Source organism: Apostichopus japonicus, chromosome 12 (assembly GCF_037975245.1).
Source record: "Apostichopus japonicus isolate 1M-3 chromosome 12, ASM3797524v1, whole genome shotgun sequence".
NCBI classification, from domain to species: Eukaryota; Metazoa; Echinodermata; class Holothuroidea; order Aspidochirotida; family Stichopodidae; genus Apostichopus; species Apostichopus japonicus.
Window position 1 is genome coordinate 28,050,865 of NC_092572.1, and position 26,571 is coordinate 28,077,435.

The 26,571-nt window shown below is 37.8% G+C and overlaps 1 long non-coding RNA gene across 1 annotated transcript; it reads right to left on the bottom strand.

The window, feature by feature from the left end:
• Nucleotides 1-1,090: 1,090 nt before the first annotated feature.
• Nucleotides 1,091-9,247, bottom strand: LOC139977215 (uncharacterized). Its single transcript, XR_011796475.1, has 3 exons — nt 9,180-9,247; nt 7,856-7,970; nt 1,091-6,533 (listed from the first exon to the last, which is right to left on the bottom strand). It is a non-coding gene; the product is annotated as an uncharacterized lncRNA (long non-coding RNA).
• Between the last annotated feature and the right edge of the window lie 17,324 nt (nt 9,248-26,571).

Genomic DNA, 26,571 nt, shown 5'->3' on the forward strand with positions numbered 1-26,571 from the left:
TACCGAATAATAATTTTAATTTACCTTCTTTTCCTTGGAGGGGGGGGGGGGGGGATTACTAAAACATGAGAAGGCATGCAACTTACAAGATCTGAAAAGTGCCATTTCCGGCAATTTAGGAGATATTTTTGGCAAACACTTTTGGGGCTACGCTACGCGCCAACCGATGGCGGCGCTCTGCTTTGATAGTGTCATGATCAGCATGACAGTACTATCTCAGCGGACCATCATGGTCCCTTTTGGGAAATGGCCCATCCACTAAACATTTCTTTCAAAAGGCCCTGGTATATACGCCAATCAAGGTACCGCTATGTAACATTTGGACGATACATGTTTATCGATGTTCCTCAAATACTCCCTAGGGGTTCTACCCAGGCTGCGGCCTTTGATTGTGTTGCAATATAGCAGTATTTATATCAAATGCACTCATGTCCTATAACTACAGGTCTTCTAATGAACGAAATCAAATTCTAGTTACATATGCAAAACCCTAAGATATACATTGGAACCTGTATGATTTACTAAGGAAACTATTTGTTACTGAAAGTGGCAGGACGTAGTTTTCAACAGTTCGTCTCTATTAGGAGAATATGTCGAGCAACGAAAATAATGAAGATCAAATATAATTTAAAAACGTCCCCGTTAATGTTAATCAATAAGGGCGTGTCTTTGCTCAATCGAACATTTCGTTGGAATAATTTTTTATCGGATTCCTTGATAATCGTGTTATTAAAATGCATAAATACGTTACTTTAGACGAGTTATACAAAAGATGAAAAGAGAAACCCTTTCTTTCTCTTTTTTCTTTAATCTCCAATCATCCATTCAATCTATCTTCTTTCATTACATACAGTAGTGTTGTGTAATCGTCTTGAGGACTAAACACTATTCAAAGTAATGACAATATGAGAACAAGACTCAAACGAGACCTACACACCCAAGAGCTACTAACATAAACAATAATCATAGATTAAGGTCAAGTATCCATACACTTGTACATGCAATTTAAAACGACACTGACTGCAAGGTTTCAATGCGTGGTCAGTGCTAAAACACCCAATGTTAAACTTAAGTTTGAATACTTAAGTATTCATTAAGTAACAGCCCTGACAAATTGTGTGCAAAATCTGAAAAAAAATCCCAATTCAGTTATAATTTTGCAACATATGTCTTATGTCGATGCTCCTGACATTTCCATATATTTTACATTTTCTGGTACCTATGCTTTCCTTCAAAGAACAATGGTTATTTAATTGAATGGTAGCAAATACTATGCAAACATTGTAGCTAACATACCTGAAAGGAGACTTTACACATAACATTGGTATATCTTTTCCTGGTGCAAGAATATTTGTTGAAAATGGGAACCAGTTTGATAAAATGTCTTTTGTTAATCTTGCCTTTTTTGTATCTGACCAATTCAAAAATATCTGTTGCACCATATCAAACTTTCTTATTACTAGTATGAAATAATCACGATTACAAGTATTGGATAATGCATACTGTAAGTAACTTTTACTTCAGATAAGAAAACATAACTTGGCAAGTTTGTTACATGATATTAACTCTGATAAGTAACAACCAAAAATATTGCGCAGGGTTGTGTCACAAACAGCATGGCAGTAAAAAGATTTCTAAACCATCAGTAAAATCAGCAACTTTCCATAGTTTCCTCACGTTTGCCGGTTCAATAAATGGAAACTTAGAATTGTATTTCTTGGCAGTTTACATATATTAAAGTTCTTCCCCCAAACCCCCGACTGTCTATTTGTCAAACTGTACAATCATTGGGAGACTGCTACGACAACACAAGCTTCATTGTTGGGTTTCATACCAACAGCCCTCATGCAGGGCTTCAAGGACTCATAATATACAGTAGCGGAAACACTTTTTGAGTTATGTACTCACAGATGTGCCAAGATTACATTATAATTGTATCCCGTACCTAAAGAATACATTAAACCTATAAACTAAAACAAGCTTTGTGACTACATCATCTTGCATAGATGTGCTTTGCACCTCTCAAGACTTAAACGTATCATTAAACATCAAATTATTCCACCACACCCTGTTCTTCAAAAAACAAAAACCAAACTCATACACGCCTTTAACAAACAATCACCAAGTAATTAAAATTGCTTTTATAATCTATGCTCGTTCTGCTAATGCCCTTCAAAGCGCTTTACAGTAACAGCCGTATGTATATATCGTGTCTATAGCAGAACAAGAATACGAATTGTTCATACTGTCAGTACGAGTGTTTTGAAGCATGATATGGTAGGACAGTGAAGAGTGGTACTAACATTAGAATCAGATAATGGCTAGGAACTGTTCATACTGTCAGTACGAGCGCATTGAAACATGATATGGTAAGACAGTATAGAGTGGTACTAGCATTAGCATCAGATATATGTTAGAAACTGTTCATACTGTCAGTACGAGTGCTTTGAAGCATGATATGGTAGGACAGTATATGGTGCTACTAGCATTAGAATCAGATAAAGGCTAGGAACTGCCCATACTGTCTGTACGAGCGCATTGAATCATGATATGGTAAGACAGTATAGAGTGGTACTAGCATTAGAATCAAATACAGGTTAGGAACTTTTCATTCTGTTAGTACTAGTGCTTTGAAGCATCACATCGGTGTACAATATAGAATGGTATCAGAACAAGAAAGTTATCCCCACTGGCTTGAAACAGTTTATGTGAGGCATATACGCAGTTACAATTAAACTAACCATACGAACATGCATACTCACATCATACAAAATAAAGTATCTAAAGTGCTCACCTTTACCTACAAAGATCATGGAAAATATTCTGGTTTACCATATACACGTATGTTATCAGCGTTATGTATGTTAGAAGAGAGTTATTGACTTTGAGAGTTGGAGACTCTAGTTGTCTCCCTGTCAATACACCAACCACTGCAAAGCTGTTACAACCTCTCCATTCAAGGCAGTTGATTATGTTTCTTAAATTCTGTTTCTTCAAATATTCAGCATCCTTAACCTTGCTAGTAATAACTTTTGAAACTTTCCATTTATTTCTGAATCTCCAATTTTCAGACATTGAGTAGTGATATTAAATACAAATATCAAATGTCTCAATGAGAAAACATAAACGTTGAAGTTGGTACATGAGTGACCAATATATCAATTTCTAGCATATTTGGGTCCAGTGCTGATGATCTTTAACTAATATTAATGAAAATTTTGTAAAATGTCTTGGAGTATTACATTTGAGTTCAACACACTCAAACCAAAAACATGTAGCAATACATATATATTCACATTCTGCTTATTTCCCAAACGGGAGACAGTACCATGCCAAAATAAACAGCCACATGACAGCTATGATCTCAAGTCAGTTGCACCATGGAGTTGTTATGGAATGACTTCCTGGTTGCACACAACAACTCCACAAAAATCCTTTACTACACAATACAGTCACCGTGCATCGATCTGAATTCTGAAATAAAGACCTATTAAAATAATCCATAATGTCATAAATAAATGTCAACATAAGGTCCAAGAAGATATTTCATATAGGATATGCAAAGAACAAAAGAGTGTGACTTTACAGCAAACCCCACCCTATAAATTAAAGATACATATAAAAATATACATTGCACTTCAAGGTGTTGACAAACATTGCTTCAACAACGTACTTGAATTTCCTGACGAGAAACTAACTAATTAAAAAGGTACAATGTAAAAGACAATGTATGGAGAAAGGCTTATACAGTAAATAACATTTCTGAAAATTTCTGTTCAATTGTTATTTAAGCTGAGGACAATTCTTGGTTACATAGATCTAGAGTCTTTCCGATCAACTGTTATATCGTGCTTCTTCCTTGTCAAGAGTGTATGATTTAATGATGGTTAGTTTTGTAGCTCTCAAACAAAACCAATTTTAATTCATTCATGTAAGCATCTCCCTTTAATATTGTAAAAAATAAATTTTTATAAAGATCTTAATTGGCAACATTATGAGTTCAACCTGGTTAGCCCTCGATTGGTTTATACCCGGAAAAACGATGATTTTCCGGGTATCACATGATCTACGAAGTATCCAAAGCTGTCTTCCTTATCTTAGCTAATAAAGCAGCTGCAGCAGAAATAAACACAATTCACCAAGGAGCTTGAGGGGTATGGTAAGAGAGATTTCAACTTCAAGGGCTTTCAAGTCCAAGAAAAGAGGTCTTCCATTTGCCTACTTTCCCGTTTTCGAGATGCTGTGCAAAATATGTACATAATAGATATAGTCTGTATAAACTATAAAGCCTCCAGGCAAGCATTACTACACAGTTACTTGCTTTCACATCATGGCAGCAAATCTTAAGGTATAGTGATTCATATTACAGAGGTTTGCAAAACATGGTATTTTGAATAGAATGTGCTGGGAATGCTGACAGACAGTTTATAATCTCTATCTCCAAGTAAGGCAATCTATTAACCTTATTCTCGAACTGCCCTTACCATAACATGTATACTGTGGCTTAGTGCTGTGTTGTTGCCGAGTGGATAATGGAAGTGGCATTTGAAGCAAAAAGGCTGAGCATTAGGGAGCTTCCGGGATTGATACCCTTCCGGGTCATAGTGAGGTGGGTTTTTCATCCAAGAGCAATCTACGGATTCCCATCTGAAAACACTTTCTAAATGATGCCAAAAGATTCCAAATTTGAGTTAAATTGTTTAATTTGCAGCCACCCGATGTGTAAGTTGTCACCCATAAGCCCTGGCGGGTTTCTTCCTCATTTGTGGTCACTTAAGCGTTGTAAAATAAACTGTTGAAAAAACTGCTCCCGAGACTTCACTGAGTAGACCCAACACTGACCTTCATAAAACAAGAAATCCATCCGGAAACTCGCAGCACAAATCACACACTTTGTTTTACAAAACTCTATATTTGATCTTAATGAGCAAACTTGAATTTGAAAATTAATTTGCACTTATCCATATCTGGACATCCAATAACTTCTGAAAACAGGAAACATTACATATCTCCTTCCCTAACATCACTTAACCCAACTATATTCCATATTCCATCTAATTCCTCCTTTTTGTACACATAAAGTACACTGTGGACATTATATGACAGGGCATCATTGTGACTTAACCTACCAAGGTCCCAATGCACCTGACCATACATGAATCCATCCTACACCTATGTAGTCTTATCATCCTACACCTCCAGTGACAAGTCTGCATCTTGCTTTGATGTTACCACTTGACTCCACTTAAATCTCAATAAAGAACACAAATTGTCATTTCTAACCTGACAGCAAAGCTTCCTGACCCAACATCCTCATGTAATGATCAACCTCATAACTAAGGAATGCTCCTAACAAATTGTTAATGGGGCTCTTCAGCTACACCCAAAACCAACAGAGGGCACTGACACATCAAACCTATCTAGTTCAATTCAGTTAACTTGACAATCTGCACGATCTTTGATTGTCTCAGATCATAAAGGTACTGCAAGTTTAATCATAGTAGTAAACACAATTTCGATCTGGTAACATGCTTTGTAAGTATTAAAGTCAAACTTAATTGTTTTACACACTTTAACCTGTTCTTACTAAAGCAATTTTTGTTCGTCCAAGTGGAACCTTAACAAGACAATCACCCAGTGTATATGTACGCCAATAAATCCAGCCTATTAGATTGGTTATGATTGCTTTCAAAGATGTGTATTAACAGTATAGATAACATCCATTAAGACTTATGACAGCAACCGTTGTAATTGCTGACGATCCACATTAAATACATTTAACCTCTACACAGTATTGCAACCTGTTGTCCATTTAAAGCAGCTTTTTGTATTTTCTATTTGCTTTCCCACCCTTTTGACATTTCCGTCAAGTTTTTTGCATGAATTCATCACAAAACAGCAAACTAAGATATAAGCGAAGTTTAATCCCCTGCCAAGAGCATTCGTTGGCAAGTAAGTACGGACTTCTGCAGATAACGAGTGGAGTATCCTCAGACAAATTCCTCATTTAAAATTTGAAGTTAGATTTGAACAGATAGGCTAGTTATGTATGTCGTTATGCCAATGAGGCTGAGAAAATCACAGAAAAGTATGCAAAGAGCTGCTTTAAGTACAAGACATCATACAAATGTGAAACTTGCTCTTGACTACAAGATAATCACAAGATCATGAATGATCATCACATGATCAGCGGCTTTAAAATAAACCAAAGTAAATCCATTCATAAACTGGCATCTTACTACACTCTGAAAGACGTCAGCTTCAGTGTCTTCCCTCTAAAAGAGAAGCAAAAACTGGATGAAACAGGTGCATCTTCCGGCATTTTTAAGTGCTTCAAACAGTGCCACGTTTTTCAGCTCCAGAGAGATCCATGTTGGCTGTTGGCTTCATTTGTTACACCTGAGGTCATCCTCTATTATCAAATGTCAAAGTTCAAACAATTACCAAGATAAGATGTCATACATCATATCCAGGTGGTGTCAGTAAAGGGTATCTGGTGGTACGGCAAGGTAACAACCAACAGTAAATAGGACCTGGAAGAAAACATGATACCATAACATATAAACTGAATGACAGTTTCAAGCTCGGGGTAGAAAGGCAAGAAAGGCATCAGACAGGTGGGTGACAAACCGGTTGAACACCGAAGTGTAGTCAGCCCTAAGACTAATAGAGGCTGTGATTATAGTAAAGCATAAAGACTTGCAAAATCTTTGCATGAAAATGTTTCCTCCTGGTCCACCAATCCAACCACACACAACAATAATTTAGACGTATTGACTTACTGTGACACTAGTATGCAATGAATGCAGGGGTGTGGAGAGAGAAAGGGGACAAATATGCAGGCATCTGACAAAACATGTATTATGTAAAATGGGAAAGAAGTGTTCTCATTTTCAAATATTTATTGCAGTTGTTTGCTTTTGTTTTGAAAATGATTACTGTCTGTAATGAACATGTGTTTTTCAAATGCCAGTCTTAAATATTGAAGCTCTTAAAAGGTATAATGTTGCAACTGGTTTCAGTGTCAATGCTGTGAACAATCTTTGGAAATCCGAAAAGAAACCAAAGAGAAAGTAAAAGGTTTCAGACCCAAGTGGCATTGTGATGACATCACAGATTTACAAAGTGACAGCTCCCAGACACAACATTTAAACAAGGATACTCCCAAATATTTCCTGTTTGAGTTGTTTTACCCACAGATGACTGTCATGTCAGCCAAAGATGACGGTTGGTTTTGTGCCCCCTTTAAGGACATTCAAGTAGATGACTGCAAAACTATGATGTCTCCCAAATATCTCCTGTTTAAGTTGTTCTTTACAAAGATGAATTTCATATCAGCCAAAGATCATGGTTGTGTTTGTGTCCCATTTAAGGACATTGAAGGAGATGACTTTAAACCTATGATGTCTCCCAAATATTTCCTGTTTGAGTTGTTCTTCCCGAGGATGACTGTCATGTCAACCAAAGATGATGGTTGGTTTTGTGCCCCCTTTAAGGACATTCAAGTAGATGACTGCAAAACTACGATATCTCCCAAATATCTCCTGTTTAAGTTGCTCTTCCCAAAGATGACGTTCATATCAGCCAAAGATTACGGTTGTGTTTGTGTCCCCTTTAAGGACATTGAAGGACTGCTTTAACACTCCAAGTTCATAAATCATGACTTACTATCACCTTAAGAACTACAAGGTTTATAGAGTAATTCAGACTAGTTTAAGATCAAACATCACATCGTCCTGAGTTTCTCCCTGGAGTCCTAATGATATGATATGACTGATCGTCTAATATTATTAGAGAATCTTGCTGCATCCTCACATATTTAACTACATGAAGCAAGTCCAGGTACAGGCCTTACCTTTACCAAAGACTTCTCTCAGTAGTTGCATCGTTGTTTTTTCTGTTTTTTCTTTGATACCACCTTTATGCTGCACCTGCTCTACTGCTGTCTCATCGTCAAAGATGGCCAACATCTGAAGCATAAAAAGAAGAGTAGCATAAATCAATTATGAAGAGAAAACTGACTCTCCAAACTGGTGTTATAAGCTCACACTTGGTTTGAACTTTCAATCAAATATAAAGAATGTTTGCCCTGATTCATATAAAGCAAATATGAATAAGGTCTTCGTTTTACCTGCTACCAAATTGTTGTAGCAGACAAAGTCATTTTCTCTGAACTGTGACATACATTATCGAGGTTTTCTCTTAATGTGGTGATATTAATGGACAATTCTCACTACATATTTGCTTTCACTTTCATACATATACTATAATGGAAATATGTTGTACCAAGTCACAACTCCAGTCAATAAGTTCCCAAAGTGAAGTGACTCAAACAAATTTGTGGAGTTCTTCACTTATGAATCTTAGCCGTTCTTGGAGACAACATATTGATTTAAGTCACAAATATTAGTGCTACCTCTAATCTCACTCAACATTAAACTGAAATTACTTCTTATAATAATCAAAAATATAGAAATAGGAGAGTTTGTACGCATTAAGGATTCTACAGTAACCGTAATTGTCCCACACATTCATGTTGGTCACGTTGATAATACTAACAGGTGAAGGGAGGGGCATATGGTACTGATTTGTGTGCTTAGATAAGGCTCATAAAAGGAAGGGGGATTGGAGGGATATAATATAAGGACACTTTGTGAAATCAGAGTTTCTGCATGTCTCAAATGTGTTGAATATGCCATGGCTTTTATTGGATTTGGCATATAAATGATACAATATGTTACAGCTGTGAAGGTATTTAATTGAAACATTTTTATCTAGCTCATAAACGTTTTAGACTACCTCATAAAATGTTACCATGACTGCCCTGTTCGCATGGCACGATGTACCTCAACTAGACAGACCCATAGCTGACAGGAAACAGGAACTGTTAGCAGCCACAAAAATATACAACTCACCTTATGGAACCAGATCAGCTAGTATGAGGGTAAGGTTTAAAATATAATGTAGGTAGTTTATGGTCATGAGTACCACACACTTTCACTATAGCAAGCCCTTCCTATTTCCTTCTAAACAAACTTGAGATTAACCAAAAGAACAAGAACAGCATAATTTCATAACCAACTTGGACTGTGAGTTTAATATGTGATGATCTTGTGACCAGTTTCATATATTTTTCATTCCAGATAATTATCTTGATTTGCTTTCATGATATGTCTTACCTGGTCACAGCCTATTATACAGACAAAGAGACCAAAGAGAAGTGCCAGGACGATTAGAAAAATAGTGTGAGCTCTGTGAGTCATCAGGTATAATGGAAGAGAGGTAAAGATTTTAAAATCGGCAACAATGCTGCAGAATCTCAATCCTAGTGATGTGCTTATACTTACATGCTTATCATTTTTTAAGACAGGTATTACAAAGTTATTTAAGGCCTGTTTGCTAACAGACATTTCCATTGCAGAATATAAAGTTATAAAAGCGATTACAAAACACAAGGATAAAATCTTATTTTACCTTAAAGTCAGTCCCAACAAACAAAGTCATTCTTTACAGACCACCACTCACTGACAGGACAACTTTGAAAAATTCATATAATATGCCCCTTGTATTATATTGTTATATCTATGTCCCTTTCAAGCAAAAATTCTCTTTTCCAGAGTACATTCCAAATTGTCTAAACTGTTCTACAGTAGCTCTATGGATATATCCATGGCTTTGCTGCCAGGTAAGGAATCTCTAAGTAACTTGCAGGCTAAGTGGTATCACTGTCACATCAGCACAGTCTGTTACATCAGCATTGTTACGGAAGCAGGATTCTAATGGCGGGTCGCAATGTTTTAGCCACAGACGCAAAACCTATAAATTGCTTGCGTCCGGGCAGACGCAAACTTTTGTATTAGAGAAACGAACCCCAAGTACACACACTCACCACTAGGACTATAAAAAAAAACATTTCGAATAAACATCTGTCTGTCTGTCTTTCATTAAAATAAATCAAAATTTCTTCCAATCCTACAGATGATCGAATTTTATTGGAAATAAATCATAACAATCGACCAGCAAGGTACAGAGTTAAAAACATTTCCATTACAGAGACGTCCATACTAAAAATAGTCCATGATGCTCTTCCCGCGGTACGATTGGCTAATAGTCCCTTACACATCGTCTGCAGACATTCGTGCATATGAAGTGCTCAATGAACACAAAGTACGGTATGCAACTACAGTACCTGTAACACTACTTTTACCCTGTGCAGAGATAGCGAAGTTTGTGCTATAGGCTATCATATACGTGCGCTCAAATATCATAACGTTAGGCCTTGTTGTCACATACAGTACGTACGTTTCGACAACAAGGGCTCGTGGTACAAAGATGCACTTGATTTGTTTCTGAGACTATCACCTAATATTTGAATCTCTGTTTTGATCAGGAAATGTAATGAGTTGAGAATCTATCAATTTTGTGGGCAGCCTAACATCTCTGATACTGACAAGGAACTTTTTCATCTCGGAGTATGTTTGTTCTCTCTGCAAGGAGGGTTGCTAATATAAAATGTACGTTCAAACCACAGTAGTTTCTTTGCTGCAAACTTTATCGCTGTCCCTTTGACCACGTGCTTCAACACTTTCTTGGTGCAACGTTCATGTGTAAACTACTGTACTTCAAGCGCCATGAAAAGTAACTATTGAAGTTGTCTTAATCGACATTGAGTAAAAACTGATTTACGTAGGCCTACTGTAATTTTTAGCTGAGCTGGTTGTCTTCAAACACTACATATCGCCTAGGGTCAGCTTTTGAGGATTTGCACATGTGTAGTACAGTAGTTGAACCCAAAGTTCGAACAGGCCTATGTACATACAGCAGTGAACTGTATAATGTATCGAGAGAGATATGCACACTGTAGGTACAGGGATTTTGAAGAGTTGGTTGTGGCTGCAAGGTAAAAGCATGTACAGTAGCTGCTACTCAAGTTGACGAGTAAGAAAGTACAAGGGTGGTTGAAAGAGTGGCTGGATGGTGAAAATCTGTTAAAAGGCAGGGTGGGCGAAAGGAGTGGCAGGGCGGGCTGCCCCTGTAAAACAGCGAAGCTAGGGCACTTCGCCATATGCCTTATATATTGAATACAACATTCAATATGGTATAGACAGTGATACGATCGCATCTTTACAACTACGCTATTAAATTTAGGTCATTCAAGAAAAGCAATTGGTGTTCTATTGGGATGCAAAACATGTTTTGGGGGACTTGCGTCCCTGGGACACGAACTTATTTGCTCTAGTAACATTACTGTTACATAATTGTTCCTTCAATTGTGTCAGCCGCTCTCTAAACTTCAGATGCACAACATCCTCCGTTTATCCCTTTACTAGCATTTTAGAATGGAGGGTGGTTACTGTATGACTGTGATTGATATTTAAATGTAAATGACATGCGCTAAAATGGGGCAAAAATACCTCATAATTCGTCTCTTAAATGACTTTAGGCAAACAAGGCTACAAGAATAAGTCACCTTTGTGAACACTAACATCTTAATAGGGGAACTCATATCACAACAGATGGCTTACTAGGTAAAATCAGTAGATTTACACATATCTTACTTGTGTCATAGTGTGAACTCTGCAAATAGAAGCAATTTACTGCTGACAAGATTATCAATAGCGTGAGCTCTGGGAATAAATTTACTGCACCAATTGTTTCATTTCTTATCCTAGAGACAAACAAAATAAACAATTGTCTGTATATCAACAAATTAAAACTGGGTAGGAAGTGATTCAACATTGAAAAAGCAATAAAGACATTGGCGCAGGATCAGGATGCTAACCAGTATCCTGTTTCAAAACCCATTCTAAATTTATCAGAATAGAGTATCAGATAAATTGACCTGTATACATTGATGAGCTGCTTTGGCACACTGGAGCTTAGGGGGTTACGTAGTGACTTGATTCGGGTGTTCAAGATTGTGTATGGTTTTGACAACGTATGACAATTTATTGACAATTTATCCTTCACTTGCTTTTTCATGTTCGATCATAGTAGTTTTACCAGAGGTTATTGTCTTAAACTCAAAAAGTCGCAAAGAAGGATTAATATTCCGCATACTTTTTTTTTATATTAGGGTCGTGAATGAGTGCAACGGGTTGCCTGAGAAAGTTGTACTTGCAAGTAGTGTGAAAGGGTTAAAGAATGCTTTGGACAAGCACTATAAGCATTGTAGTCGGGTTTGAGTGTTCGTGTCTTCAGTTTTTTTCTCTCCCGTAAGGTCCTTGATTGGGACTTGAGTGTCCCTCCTGATCCATTTTTTCTACTAAACTAAACTAAACTGCATTGGATGTTGGGTTTGGCTCTACATTGGGTTCTAATTGGAGTAGTATACCACCTGGTGGTATTGCACAAGTTTGGATTCCCAGTGAACAAACTCCTACTTATTCATAATTCTGATGCTCGTTTAGTCACTAAAAACAAGAACCATGATCTGATGACCCTGTTACTGAGAGTACTGCATTGGCTGTCAATTAAGCAGCAAATCATTTTCAAAATGTTATGCTTTGATTGAAATTTGAAAGGCAAGGTGCCAACCTACTTGAGTGGAACTGTTGACATGGGTTTGTAATGGGCTGATTCTTTGCTGAAAAACCCCGGCCTAACCTACCATTGAATAAATCTACAGTTTTTGGTGATAGTGCATTTATTATTTGTGCACCATGTCTCTGGAACGCCCAGCCACAGTCCATTCGTCTTTTACCCACCTTTGAATGCTTTATGTCCAAACTGAGAACTCATCGTTTTATTATGTACTTTAATGAATGATCTTGTTTCTATTTGTTTTAATCTTATTTAATTTAGTTTCATTAACTTACCAATGGATTTATTGGTTTCTTGGTTGCTTTTCTTATTTGTTTTTATTCTGATATCACTTTGACTAATTCATTCCTTTTATTTCTCTGTATATATCTTTAATTTATACTTTTTAAAATGTTTACGATAGTCCCATGTAAAGAACTTTGCGATATTCTTTTGTAAAGTGTTATATAATACACATAAATTATTATAACTGCGCTGTTTCTGACATAGTTAACAGTGTGTGTAATGGAGGGTAAACAATGATCAGAAGGTCATTATGGAGGAAAGTGTTAGATCTGACATATTGTTTCTCCTAATTTATTTTGGCAATTAAGAATTAATTTTGTCCGTCCCAGGCTTGCAGTTATTATTACGGCAAATGAGAAGGGCATGACAGCAAAAATGAATTTGAGTAATGGCACCGACGGCATTTATGGTAGGTGCAATTTTTACGTCATTTATGAGCATTAAAGTGTCTAATCATGCCATTTCATTTCGAATAACTAAAATAAACAAGTATCAGACTACAAATTGTTATTTTTCATTTCATAGCGAAAGTTTATTTACAAACCAATTCCGTTTGTTTTGTTCGCTTAATGGCATAGTGAATCGGAAATTCCGAAAACTTTTAACCTTCATGTGGTTGATATTTAGTAAAAAAAAAAAGGCAGCGCAATGCAATTAAGTATGTGCCGTATGACATGATACTAGGGCCGCGACTGTGTAACGATGCATTAAATGTTTAATCACAAAAAGTTGCGATCGTTAGGCTATTTATCGCAATTAATGCCAAGCCACCGAATATACGACGAAATACCCAGAACCCATCAATTGAAAAAGAAAAACACAGGTTTTCTTTCAAAAAGGTGCCCATTCTTTTAATCATGTTTATTTTCGTGTATGGATAAAATCACTCATCACCGAAAACGAAAATATATACCGGTGAAAAGCACTTGAGGTTAAAACCTTCCATCCATCGCCACAGCAATGGTGTATGTAAAATACTACAAGCCCTCTTCAAGACATAGCACATACCCAAGGGCGTAGGAACCGGGGGGCGCCGCCCCCCCCCAGTGAAAAATATAGTGGGGCGGAAGTATCATTCCGCCCCCCCCCCCCCGCTTCGCAAGTCAGAAAACCCCTTTTTCATTTCCAAATGAGAAAAAAATCTCATTTGGAGCACCAAATTGCATCTTAAGTACAGGTGAAAATGCAAAATTATTTACAAAATGGAGTGGGTGTTGAAGTGTGCTATATTGCACCAAATTGCATCTGAGGCCACCTGGAAATGCAAAAACATTCCAAAGGGGAGGGAGACACCTTAGACCCCTCCCCAGGGCGGCCATCAGACTTCAGCCCCCCCCCCCACTCAAAAGTACCTTCCTACGCAACTGCACATACCTACCAAACAACTGCCGATTTACAGCTAATGTAAACAAACCCTACGTAAAGTGTGATTTGGGGGGGGGGCAATCCGATGGTTAGGCTAGATTTTCCCATTAACTTAGTGTAGTGTCAGGCTACCATATGGTCGACGATAGCATCATTTACCAAAGTAAAGTACAGTTCAGAGATTAGTTAGTTTAGTTTTGTAGAAACAAACAATCAGGAGGGTTACTCAAGTCCCCATCAAGCACCCAATAGGAGGGAGGAAAGAACTGAAGACACAGAGACATCAGACTTGTACAATTATCTCAAGCAAACCGTTTCGCTCATTCACAACCCCACTATAAAAAAAGTTCTGCCGAATATTAATCCTACTTTGTAACTTCTTGAGTTAAGTACAATGACCTTTCACACAGCTACAACTAATGAACATCAAACAAATCCGTTAACTGATTAATAGCTACACGGCCACAGCTACTTGTCGACTTAAATCGTTTCCTAAGGGGAGGTTACTATTTCTATTAACATATGAGTGTTCTCTTTTTAACATTCCCGCCTAGTTTAAAGCTGAAATATTAAATCTACTAAAGCAAGTCAAATTTCTCGCGAAAAAGTCAATGGGATTTTACTGTGTGATTTCCCTCGCACACAGTTAACTCAATGGAGAAGTCCCGTTGACTTACTGTGGAAGTAAAAAGAACGTCGAATGGTAAAGTCCTTGCAAAGGTAGCAAAGAACGATGCAGGTGGCCGTCGAAACTCATGAGAAAGTTTTAAAAAAATGGCTACTGCATTACGAAGGATAAAATCAAACAAAATCTCCACAAGATTTTTGGGTTGCTCTATAGTGTAATGACGCTATGACGCAATATACAGGGCACAGTCGATAAAAACTTAAAGGACATGACGGCAACGTGCCAATTAAGTGCAATGATCGACATACTAAATATGCAGTAAATCAAAGTTTCCTTTTGTACGTTAGAGATTTTATGAGGTATTCAGACTTTGACTTCTGCTGACATCAAATGACCTACAAATTATGCAGAAAACAATAGGTTTCTTTTTACTCAAATCATTTAAAACAATTTTTATTTTTAAACCTTGCATACATAATTGGTCATCTGCAGGATTTTTTGGTTGTCCAAATGAAAGCATTAGGATTTTTAAAATGGCGCGTAAGTAATAGTACAATGTATCGATATGGTCTTGTTTATGAGTAACGTAACATAAGGCTACGCGAGCCGAGTCTATCAGCCTGAGGCTTAAGTTTTCTCTTAGTGACTAGACTTTTGGAGATCGATACATCTTGGATAGAACTGTAGAGTTATAGACATTTTATATGGTTTATGACACTGTTCATGATTGTTAGTCCATGTTTGGTTGCGGTAATTCTCTGGTAGAAGAAACTGATTTCCGTAATCGTTTCCGATCATTTCAAGAGATATAGGGTAAGCCCATGTATACGGCACGTATATTGCAGCAACATAAATGAGCATGCGGTATGTCCACATGCACAGTTTAGTTCTGCATACACATTTTACTCCAGCTAGCTTGTTATACGTGCATTGGTCCGTGAGGTAGAAAGCAAGCGCGGTCGCAGCCACCAGATTCTGTAGTACGAAGTATATGATACTTTACGTAACCATTAGTGCAAATGAACAGTGTGCACATTCTGTCTTTACTAATAACGAAACATGCTAACTGCAAGTATGTGATGCGAAAGGGTGTGAATACATCTAAAGTGTAGGATTTTCCCCCTCATTATGGAAAGTCCCAAAATATGATTTATTTCTAACGTTGTTTCTAATATGATAGGAGGACTATACCAACAAGCTACTATAACTTTATTTGAGGTTTTGTGAGAAGTGTTGAACTGATAGCGTTGTGCGGGAACCCCGTAGGCAAGTGAATTCTGGTATTCCGATCCCGGTATTGACTAGTCGCGATCACAGTGAAATGTGTAAATACTACCGGAAGTGGGAAACAACCGTTAATTACATTCGTTTCGGTATCATTACCGGGAATCCCAGACATTATACAAATACGTACGTGTTACTATTATAAATAAAGTAAAGAAAACACGTTATTTTGGGTGTCTGTGTTCTTAGTTTGAAGTGGTAAAGAGATGGGTTTTCATTGTCCTTTTACATGTGATTAATACTAATGTGAAATCTGTTCGTGGTTCAAACTGTGACGAATCGAGATATTGAATTGATTAAACTACTTGTTTTCGTCAAGACCCAAAGTGATAGATGGACCCGGTTGATTTTGGGGTTCCCAAATGAACTTTAAAAAGTCTGACTACACTTCATGAGAGTACACCATGATGAATATGACATAATCGGCTCTGTTTATTGGTAAAGTGTACTGGGCTCGCTTTCTACAGCACCAGCATTACAAGTAGGAGCCAAATTCAAGGAAGAATTACGACTACAAAATATATGAGCTGAAATAATACACCAAAACTCCTTTAACTTTTAGCTGCGTTGTTCAGACTAATAAAGATTAAATAATTATGGAGAAATTTAAGCAAAAAACGCAAAATCCAGGCAAAAGCACCCACGAGAATATCCAATAGCTCCTTCATCTGACAAACAGGAGACAGTCATACAGATATGATAACAAGAAACCACTACATCTTCACTAGTTACATACACAGTTACCAATCTAACATTAGCCTATACCAGGGCATGAGTAACCGAGCCAGGGGCGTAGCGAGCGGGGGGGGGGGGGGTGTGGGGGGGTGTCACACCCCCCAATAATTTGGTCGATGTCGGCAAATTTTGGGTCTGTCGGCAAAAGGAGAAAGTGAAGAGGGCGGAAGGGGAAGAAAGAAGGAAAGCTGAATAGAGAAAAGGAGAACGGGAGCTTCTTCCGTGCCAAATTTGACTTAAAATATGCACCAGATTGCATCTAAGGACGTTTCAAAACTAAAAATTTTCCAAAGGGGAGGGGTAGACCCCCTACCCTTAGACCCCTCCCCCATTTCAGTCACCACTTCCAGATCCGTCGGCAAATCAAATTTGACTTAAAATATGCACCAGATTGCATCTAAGGACGTTTCAAAACTAAAATTTTTCCAAAGGGGAGGGGGACACCCCCTCCCATTAGACCCCTCCCCCATTTCAGTCACCACTTCCAGATCCGTCGGCAAATCAAATTTGACTTAAAATATACACCAGATTGCATCTAAGGACGTTTCAAAACTAAAAATTTTCCAAAGGGGAGGGGACATCCCCTCCCCTAAGACCCCTCCCCCATTTCAGTCACCACTTCCAGATCCGTTGGCAATTCAAATTTGACTTAAAATATGCACCAGATTGCATCTAAGGACGTTTCAAATCTAAAAAATTGCCAAAGGGGAGGGGGACACCCCCTCCCCTTAGACCCCTCCCCCATTTCAGTCACCACTTCCTGATCCGTCGGCAAATCAAATTCTCCACACCCCCCCCCAACAAAACCCTTCGCTACGCCCCGGAACCGAGCGTTGAGTCTAAGCTATCCTACCGCTACCAGTCTAACACAAACTTATATAGCGCCACTGAATTCGAGAAGTGCGCACAACCAGACGGTACTAAGAGAGCCTAACACACATAACTATCATTCAAGTTGCCTACGTCTATCACTCTACAGTACATGATTACAAAGACTACGGTCGACCGTGTCACCGAATAATTGACATTATTAACACGCTCTATAAAAATGTATTGTCCTACCAAACGTAATCCAACTCTTAAGCACATCCCGGGCCTAATTAAGGACCCCTTTCCTGACATACCGTTGACGAAAGTTTCACTCGACGGGCTTTCCGCCCACAGCTGACTACATGCAGAGAGTACACGATGTAAAGAGAATGATCTCGTGTGCATGCCCCTTATAAAGCGCAAAAGATAAGGCATTACCGAAATAAATATGCTCACTCTGGAACTTAATCTCAAATCAACACACAACAACAACACGCACTAATTACACATTCCTATAGATTAATCAACCTCAAACCCCACTCATATTACTATAAAACAGGTTAAGTGTCATGGACCAGTTGACCCGGTGGAGGAATTGGGACCATAGGATGGTAAACAATAACTTCACCTTGCTAAGGAACAAATGTTCTTTTTTAATGAACAATGATTATAATGGTATTTCCCCATGACTACGTGACGTCACTGATATCCTTGAACAAATTCTGCCAGAACGAGGTAGATTTATACTTGTAAAGGTTTTGAATCAAAACGGTCGATTCCATGAGAGTATTTCCTAACTTCGCGCAGGCGTTACATTTTAATGTTCATCTTAATGGATGTAATAACTCGTGAAAGTTCCTCAGAATACAAACCTAATGACACCTTCCTGCTTTCATTATGTAAATTTGCTCCCTATCCGTTGAGGCTTCGTCGATTAAAATTTACCCTCGAAAAACTGGTAGCAATTTCACTTTGAAAACAGGTCAGCTACAATGTCTATCATGTAGACCTAAACTATAATACGTGGAGTTTGTGTATGTGCGTGTAGCGTCTTCTGTCTTGTTTTCCCCTCTTTTTAACATTCTTCTGCATCTTCTTCTTGACGCAGATTTGTGCTTCAGTACGAAGACCATGACTGTGAGGGCAAACGTACCCGGATTATGAAGTACCTGTTCATACTCTCCCATTTTCTCATATATGTAAATAGCGCCGCCAATCCTATCATTTATAACTTCCTCAGTGGTGAGTTAATATTTATTGATTATAAGTATCAAATATAGAAGTTCAAGTATGGAGGAAGGTCAAATAAATAGTTTTTTTCATAGTTACTATTCCGTACAAGAATTTTCAGTTCCAAACTTTCAGAATTCGTTCGAGTTATTGTTAATATGTGCGCAGTTATGACGTGTACAAGAAGAGGAAGGGAGGGGGCTCCCTCATCTCCATCATTAGTCGATGGAAAACTTTCAGTCCTCCCAGCCCCCTCTCTTTGAAATATGTTCAAGTCCATATCAATTTGTTTCCATGTATACGGAAGCTTAAAAGTGCCATCAACATAAGACAGTCAACATTTTCAAGTAAATTTTTAGATAACAAGATAATATCTTATCCAAAGTCAGAAAAATGTTGGATTGCTCTAACTGAGCAATTGGACATTTTCTGCAAACTGTTTAATTGACAACTTATCAGATATCGTCATATAACATTTCCTCTGCAAAATGTTTAATTGTTCACTTCATTTAAACTGAGCAATTAAACAAATTTCTGCAAAATGTTGAATTGACCACTTCATTCCATCTAAGCAATTGAACAATTTTCTGCATAATGTTTAATTGACAGATATTATCTTGTTATCTAAACAATTTACTGAAAAATGTTGACTTATTGGGGCAAACTTTTCTTATGTTGATGGCACTTTTAAGCTTCCGTAAATGGAAGAGTCGCAATGGAAGTTTCACAGCTGTATCTATTGCCTCTTTCTTGATCTTGTTGGTTGAATGGGCGGGGCTTGTACGGTTGAGTGTGTATGCATGTACGTACGCGATATTGATATCAAGCACGTGCACACCTATACGTACACACACAAACATGTACTGTTCAATTGTGGGCGTTTTTATTGCTATGGGTAGGTTAGGTCTTTATGTGGGAGTGTCAGAAATGTAAAGAAAATGATATCTTTGACTAGTTTACCCTATGACGTATTCATTCAGCAATGTATTATGTCAATCCAGACAGTTTTGATTAAACAACACGCGGTCAAAAGTTCAACTCGATTGTTCACTTGTGTGGCCGGCTAGCACAGTCAGGAATTCACGTTGGGTAAATAGTCAAACGCTATAGCGTAGCAGCACTTAGTAAAATGAGCCCTCGGCAGCTGAGATCAGAGAGAGATAGAGGAGTTCCCGTAAGTAAAGAAGATGACAATACTTGTCTTGATTCCTCTGATGATTCTTTATTTGAATGACTTGCAATTAATAAAATGAGTTTCGATGTTGAGAGTGATAGTGATAATACGTTAAATTAATGGTGCTTCGAAGTGATCGCTTCGCAGACAGATATGCAAGTCCTCGGCTAGCGCAGAGAAGCCGGGCGGTTCTAGGCCTGCGCACGTGTTCACATTGCTTCTACCATGTAGTTGTAATGGAACAACTACCTGCTTCACCACAGTTAACGTATCTCAGTGCTACACAAAGCTAACCAAATAAATATGCACTACGTCATCAAGGAAGGGTGTGATTGGTCAGCAGGAAAGGTAAACTAATGAATAATTAACGTGTGCGTGCAAGGTGTAGAACTCACTGCTAAAACTAACCAATAGGAGCTATTATCTAAAACTTCAGCTGCTTAGCATACGTCATGATACAAATGTCCTAAGATAGTAATATTACTTCACGCGTCATTGTAAACTTGACCTAGTTTGACATGAATGGAACCTTGTAACATGCAGAGAGCAAAAACAATATAATACATTAGAAATTGGCGTGGGAAAACAATAGTCCTTTCAGAGAGTTGAGAAGTGAACAAGTAGTTCAAAGAAGCCGTCGACGCGCACTCCGAGGGACCTGGAGATTAAAAGAGCGGGCCAGACGTACTATTACATGACACACTGTACAAAAGACATGACGAAATCCATCCAGGTCCCTATGTACAACTTTAATTGTTAAATTATTTCTTCTCTTTAATCAGTAGTGTACATTTGGATGTACAAGGAAATCCATGTATTAAATAATATCAGTCATGTACGACATCACACGAGCCCTCCAAAGTTCATGTCTGCACAATTTTCCATGGAACGGGATTTGCGTGTTCGGGGACGCGCACACTGTTGTATGTGAAATGCGACAAAAGAAATTGATATGCATAGGTTTCTAACACACATCATGCAGTGAATAGCAATCTAAAAGCAACATAAGAATCTGATTTATGAAGAACATATTCCTAATTCCATATACCCTTCGAACCAACTTGCAATGCTAAAAGCTACGAACGATCAGTATCAGTTATTCAATTGTTTCAAAAGGCGGGAACTTTGGAATTGAACATGATAACGTAACCTTTCGCAATTTAACAATTCCCGAAAGTTCGTGGTTCGCTTAGTTACATAATAAATGTGGTAGCCATGCTTTTATGACATAACCTGTTAACATAATACACATAATATGGAGTTACACAAGAATGAAGTGACGCCGCGGTATGACGTCACGTCTCATGACCTACCATGGCTGGTACGTACATCACCGTAAGAAACGTATCGTCCTAGCCTTTGTCGTCACATGTTTATTGTAAACCTACTTAAACTATTTAGTCTTTCGTGTAACGTATACATTAGTCATACGCTATGGGAGGGTATGCAGCAATAATTCGATATTCGTAATAGTTGAATTCACATAACTGTCGAATAATAATGGAACAAGTTGTGACAGCTGCCTAATGATAATACCTCTCTAAACTGTCCTTTCGTATCAGAGCACTCGTTTTGACTGTACAATAGTTCATAGCCTTTATCTGGTAGAAACATGATATTCATACTGCTCATACTGTTAGTACGAGAGCTCTGAAGCGGGACATTACAGTACAGTATAGATCAAAAATGTCCCATCTGGTGAAATGATGACACAGTTGAAGGCTACACTAAAATGATTATGCAAAATCCATTGTATGAAGATCTTAGACAATGTCTTTAATTGGAATTAGGGCGCATTCCAGTGAAAATCGAAGCACTTCGTTTAAGTTGTTACGCTGTACAAAATCTGGTATTCACGGCCTTAACCTGAAAATGCAGATGAATGCGGTCTTGATCTAAAACATATTAATTCGAAGCATATATCGAACAGGGAATACCTATCTGCTACCCTACTAATACCATTTTGTTTCCAACAGCTAAGTTCCGCCGAGAGTTTCAGGCCGCCCTCTGTCCTTTCCTACAAGCCAAACAACGCACAAGAGGCTATTCCAGAGCAACACTTAACAGCCGGACTAGGCGGACGATAAGCCGGGAATCACGCCCGTCTAGTAACACTGCCGCTCTATCCACGGAGAGTATGCGCATGTCCAATTTATCCAGATTTCCAGAATCCTAGGAGGCGGATGAAAATGGTCATGTGATAGAATTGAATGTTCTTATCACAAGGAAGGTAACACAAAAAGTGCAGTGCTAATGTCTACGACAAGACTATAGTATATGGTCCGGTGAATCTTAAATCTCGTTTGCTGTAATATCTTTCATGGCAACATCGTAATGTCCATGTGATCTGACAAATCAGTCGAAGATGATTCTGTACAGTAGTTCAAATATCCGAGCAAGATGTCCAAACAAAATGTCCAAACAAAATCAAAACTATAGGATTAAATGTGTCCTCCGAAAGGAAATAAGGGCGGCATTGCGGAACTTAGCATTCATAGAATCCGGATGTGTGACCTGATAATTTCGTAACGTAAAATAATACAAAACTGTTATCAAACTGCTTATCAACTAAAGAGCCTGTGTAAGAAAATGCGTACAAGTAAGTGGGCCTGACGTTTCGATCCTAGCAAGATCTTTTTCAGAGGCTGAAGGACAAGTAACGGTAACAGAATGGGCAAATACATGCACATAATACAGGCAGGTTAATGAGCAGGGTGAACACAAAAAGACAGATGTAAGAGGATTAGTAGACTAGGGATGGAGAGAAGAAAGAAACCAACAGGCCGGGGAAGAGGAGAGGTATACATAGGAGATAAACTGTAGAGGGACAAAGTATCTCTTAAAAAGAGAAGGACAAAGACAGAAAAATGTAGAGGAAGAATTGGAAGAGAGCTACGAGAAGACAGGTGACAGGGAAGGGGGGGGGGGGGGGAGGGGTGAGGGAGCAGATCCTGCTAGGATCGAAACGTCAGGCCCACTTACATTTACAATAATCGTCATGCGTAATATTTGCAATAGGGGTTCTACTCGTAATGCGTTACGTTGGCATATAATATTTATTATAATAGTCTAATGAGAACTTCATATCAGAATACATAAACAAATGCGTATGTTTCTAATACGTCTTCTGCCGTGCAAGCAGTAGTGTTTGTTACAGATCCTTTTCCGTTTTGTTTTGAACAGATCAACTTATGTGACTCTTATCAAATAATGGTACTAACCAAATATTTAGTACATGGACTATTGTATAGTTGGTAAACGATTTCAATATAAAAAAATATATTCTATAGTGTTGTACTTTTCCTAGTGTATATGAAGCATTGAGTGCAGTCGAGCCAAGTATTTAAATTAGGTTTGAAAATTCGGATCTTAAATTTTGTTTTTCAGTAAATATTTACTGGTACGCTATGTGAGCAACTTGAGCAGTTTACTCGTTGCCAGATAGGAATGAAATCAACATGCATTAACTCATATAACAGAAACCGTGGAACCTGGCATTGTTGACAGTTGGTTTTCAACGAAATATTGCGAAAGGTTCAACAAAATTTGTGTACATTAAGATCAATGGAAATTCGCGTCTCTATATGATTAACAAAGAATAGCGTAATATTGGATCAACGAATAACGATAGGATCAACAAAGCTTCGCGTTTACTGTACGAACAATAGAGATTCGCCTGGTGCAATAGGATCGGTACAGATTAGTGTTACGATATGCTCGGGCTTCATATTAACAGCAATTAGTGTTCAATAGCATCATAGGTTCTTGTAAGATACAATGGAGGTTTACGTTTGATAGCATCAACAGAGGTTTACGTTTGATAGCATCGACAGAGATCCGCGTATGATAGCATGAACAAAGACTCGCATTAGATAGAAAATGAGATTCACGAACAATAACATCAATATATATTGGAGTTTGATAACATCAACATAGATGAGGATTTGAAAGCATCAACATATAATCGAGTTTGATACCATCAACATATAATCGAGTTGTTTGATATCATCAACATCGACTCGCGTTTTGATAGCAGGAAAACAGATTCGCGGTTAATAGCATCAAGAGAGATTTCCATATAATGAAAGAAGTATATTTATTAAAACTGCTATTTGTATATAGATTATTGTACATTCTGTACATTGCTGCTGTTAAGAAAACCAAAAACCTTAAGAAGTATTAATAGAGTTATTTTATTGTTACAAATTCAAAATGTGTAAACTTGTATAAAGGGAATTATTTATTTTTAAAAGCTATCTCATTGGGGAAAACTTCAATCCACAAGTGTATAAAGTTCCGCTGTGCGATAGTTATATTCGGGTCGGTAATGTGGAAATCCATATCAAATTAAGGGAGTTGGGGGGGGGGTCTAATCACAGCCCTTGTAGGGCTCCTGCGAAAATAGTTTTCTTCATGGTAAGGATCGTCAACATTTTAGGCCACAGTATTGGGTTTTAAAGATTTCCTGTGTCACTTTTTAGCTAAAAGGTCGTAGAAACTGTATCATATAAACTACGTGACATTATTACAAAATGCGGCAATATTTTCAAGATGCGTCAGGTTAGTTCAAAACGTCGAAGTTTATACCTCCTGTGTCATTCATTGGCCGTGTATGGTATACTGCCAGATTGTAGACGTGTGCAGTTTGTTCTACGTCAATTTTATGAAAATCTGAATGCGACATTTGACAGTTTAAATTGACATCCACTTAATAGATATATAGATATGACAAGATATAACCGTATCAAATCTTAAACAGAAATTAAAGAGAATGATTTTCAAATTTGGGGTAGAATGAGTTTCAAACCAGTGACCTCGTGGTTACCACATTACGGTCACACACTGTTTACTCCCTAAAGTATGTAGTTCTTATAAACATGAACAAATCCCTTTAATTCCTTTATCCCCCGGATCATATACATTAATAAATTGTTTATAATAATTGCGTTTATGATATGTATAATTATGAAAAACTTCAGTGGGTTTCTTTACACGGATATACGTGTAGGCCCTTTTGATTCCAATGGGTAACAAAATACAAGTAAGAGGAATGGGAATAGATCTATTTATGTTCCCATTTTGTTTGTATTAACTGTATACAGCACCTTTATTATATTACCCTTTTTGGGTTTTGTTGGGCAGCTTACCATAACAACTCCCTGCTTATACCTAGTCACGATAACCTGTATTCGAAGGGGACGATTATACGGAAGGGAGGGGACCAGTATGGATGGCATGATGAGAGCTACGGAAGGGATGGCGGACGTTGAAGAAAGAAGGCGGTCAAACATTGACCACACCCCTATCTTTTCCACCTTTGGTTCTCCTATAATTGATTGATACACCCCACCCCACCCCCACCACCGTCCTTGTTGCTCAAAATGTGACTCATTATTGTTATATGTCTATTGCATATTGTTTAGAAGGGGGGGGGGGGAAATACTGTATTATACAATAAATCTTTAGTACTCAACAAAAAAGTAAAACCGAGTTTGTATTTCTTTAAGTCATATTTTATTCAAACACGATCTGCGATCTGCAGGAGGTTGGATTTTCCACTTAAGGTTCTTGTGATATTATATATCTCAAGCATTGACGTTCATGCAACTTTTACCTTTGGAGCTATCCTAAAGTTTGAGGGAATTTCATCTCCATTCTCAGATCAAATATCTGTCCAACAAACCAACAAAAAGCATAAACGATAACCGTTCTTGTACTGAACCATTACGGTTGTAATGCATACGAGGTTTATGCAAATAAAAATGAACATCGAAAATATCTTGTAGAGTTGATGATGGATTTAAAGACAACATATCACCTTCACTTCGGGATTTATTGTACTTAAAATTGGCGCTACATATAGCGTATGGTAGACATGGATACCTTACGATATCAGTTATTAATTAAAAGACTTTCACTTGTTGACCTCTGCTGACTGAAATGCCCCTTGACCTGCAATTACAACACAACTCAAGACGGTGGATCTACAACGTAACGTCATACGTATGGTCATTCAAGTGACACTGTCTGTTGTTATTAAGTTTGCAGGGTTTTGAGACTGAACTCTGACGACTGAAAAAGACCATTCATATCCACAAAGCAATAAAGTCCTCTTATTCATTAAGGTGGATCTATGTACTAAATATGTAACAATGTACACGATCTTTCACACTTTCACTTCTATGTGCGTCAAATGAAGTTTTACCAGAAAATGAAAGAGTTTTCACATACTAAGGTGGATCAACATACAATGTACGAAGTTCATTCACGCTTTACTATATAATAGACTCACGCCTTGAGTTACAATGACCTTGAAGGACCTATAACCTCATAAAATGCAAGAGAGCTCTTACTAGGGTGGGTTTACTTACAAGTAGTTTTCAAACCATTGTACATGATTTCACAGGCTTTTCTCTCTATTCCATTTGTTTATTTTGTTAACCTGAGTACATGAACACATATAAAGTTATAAAGTTACATAACATACACCCAAGACTTTAACCAGAAAGTAGCATTT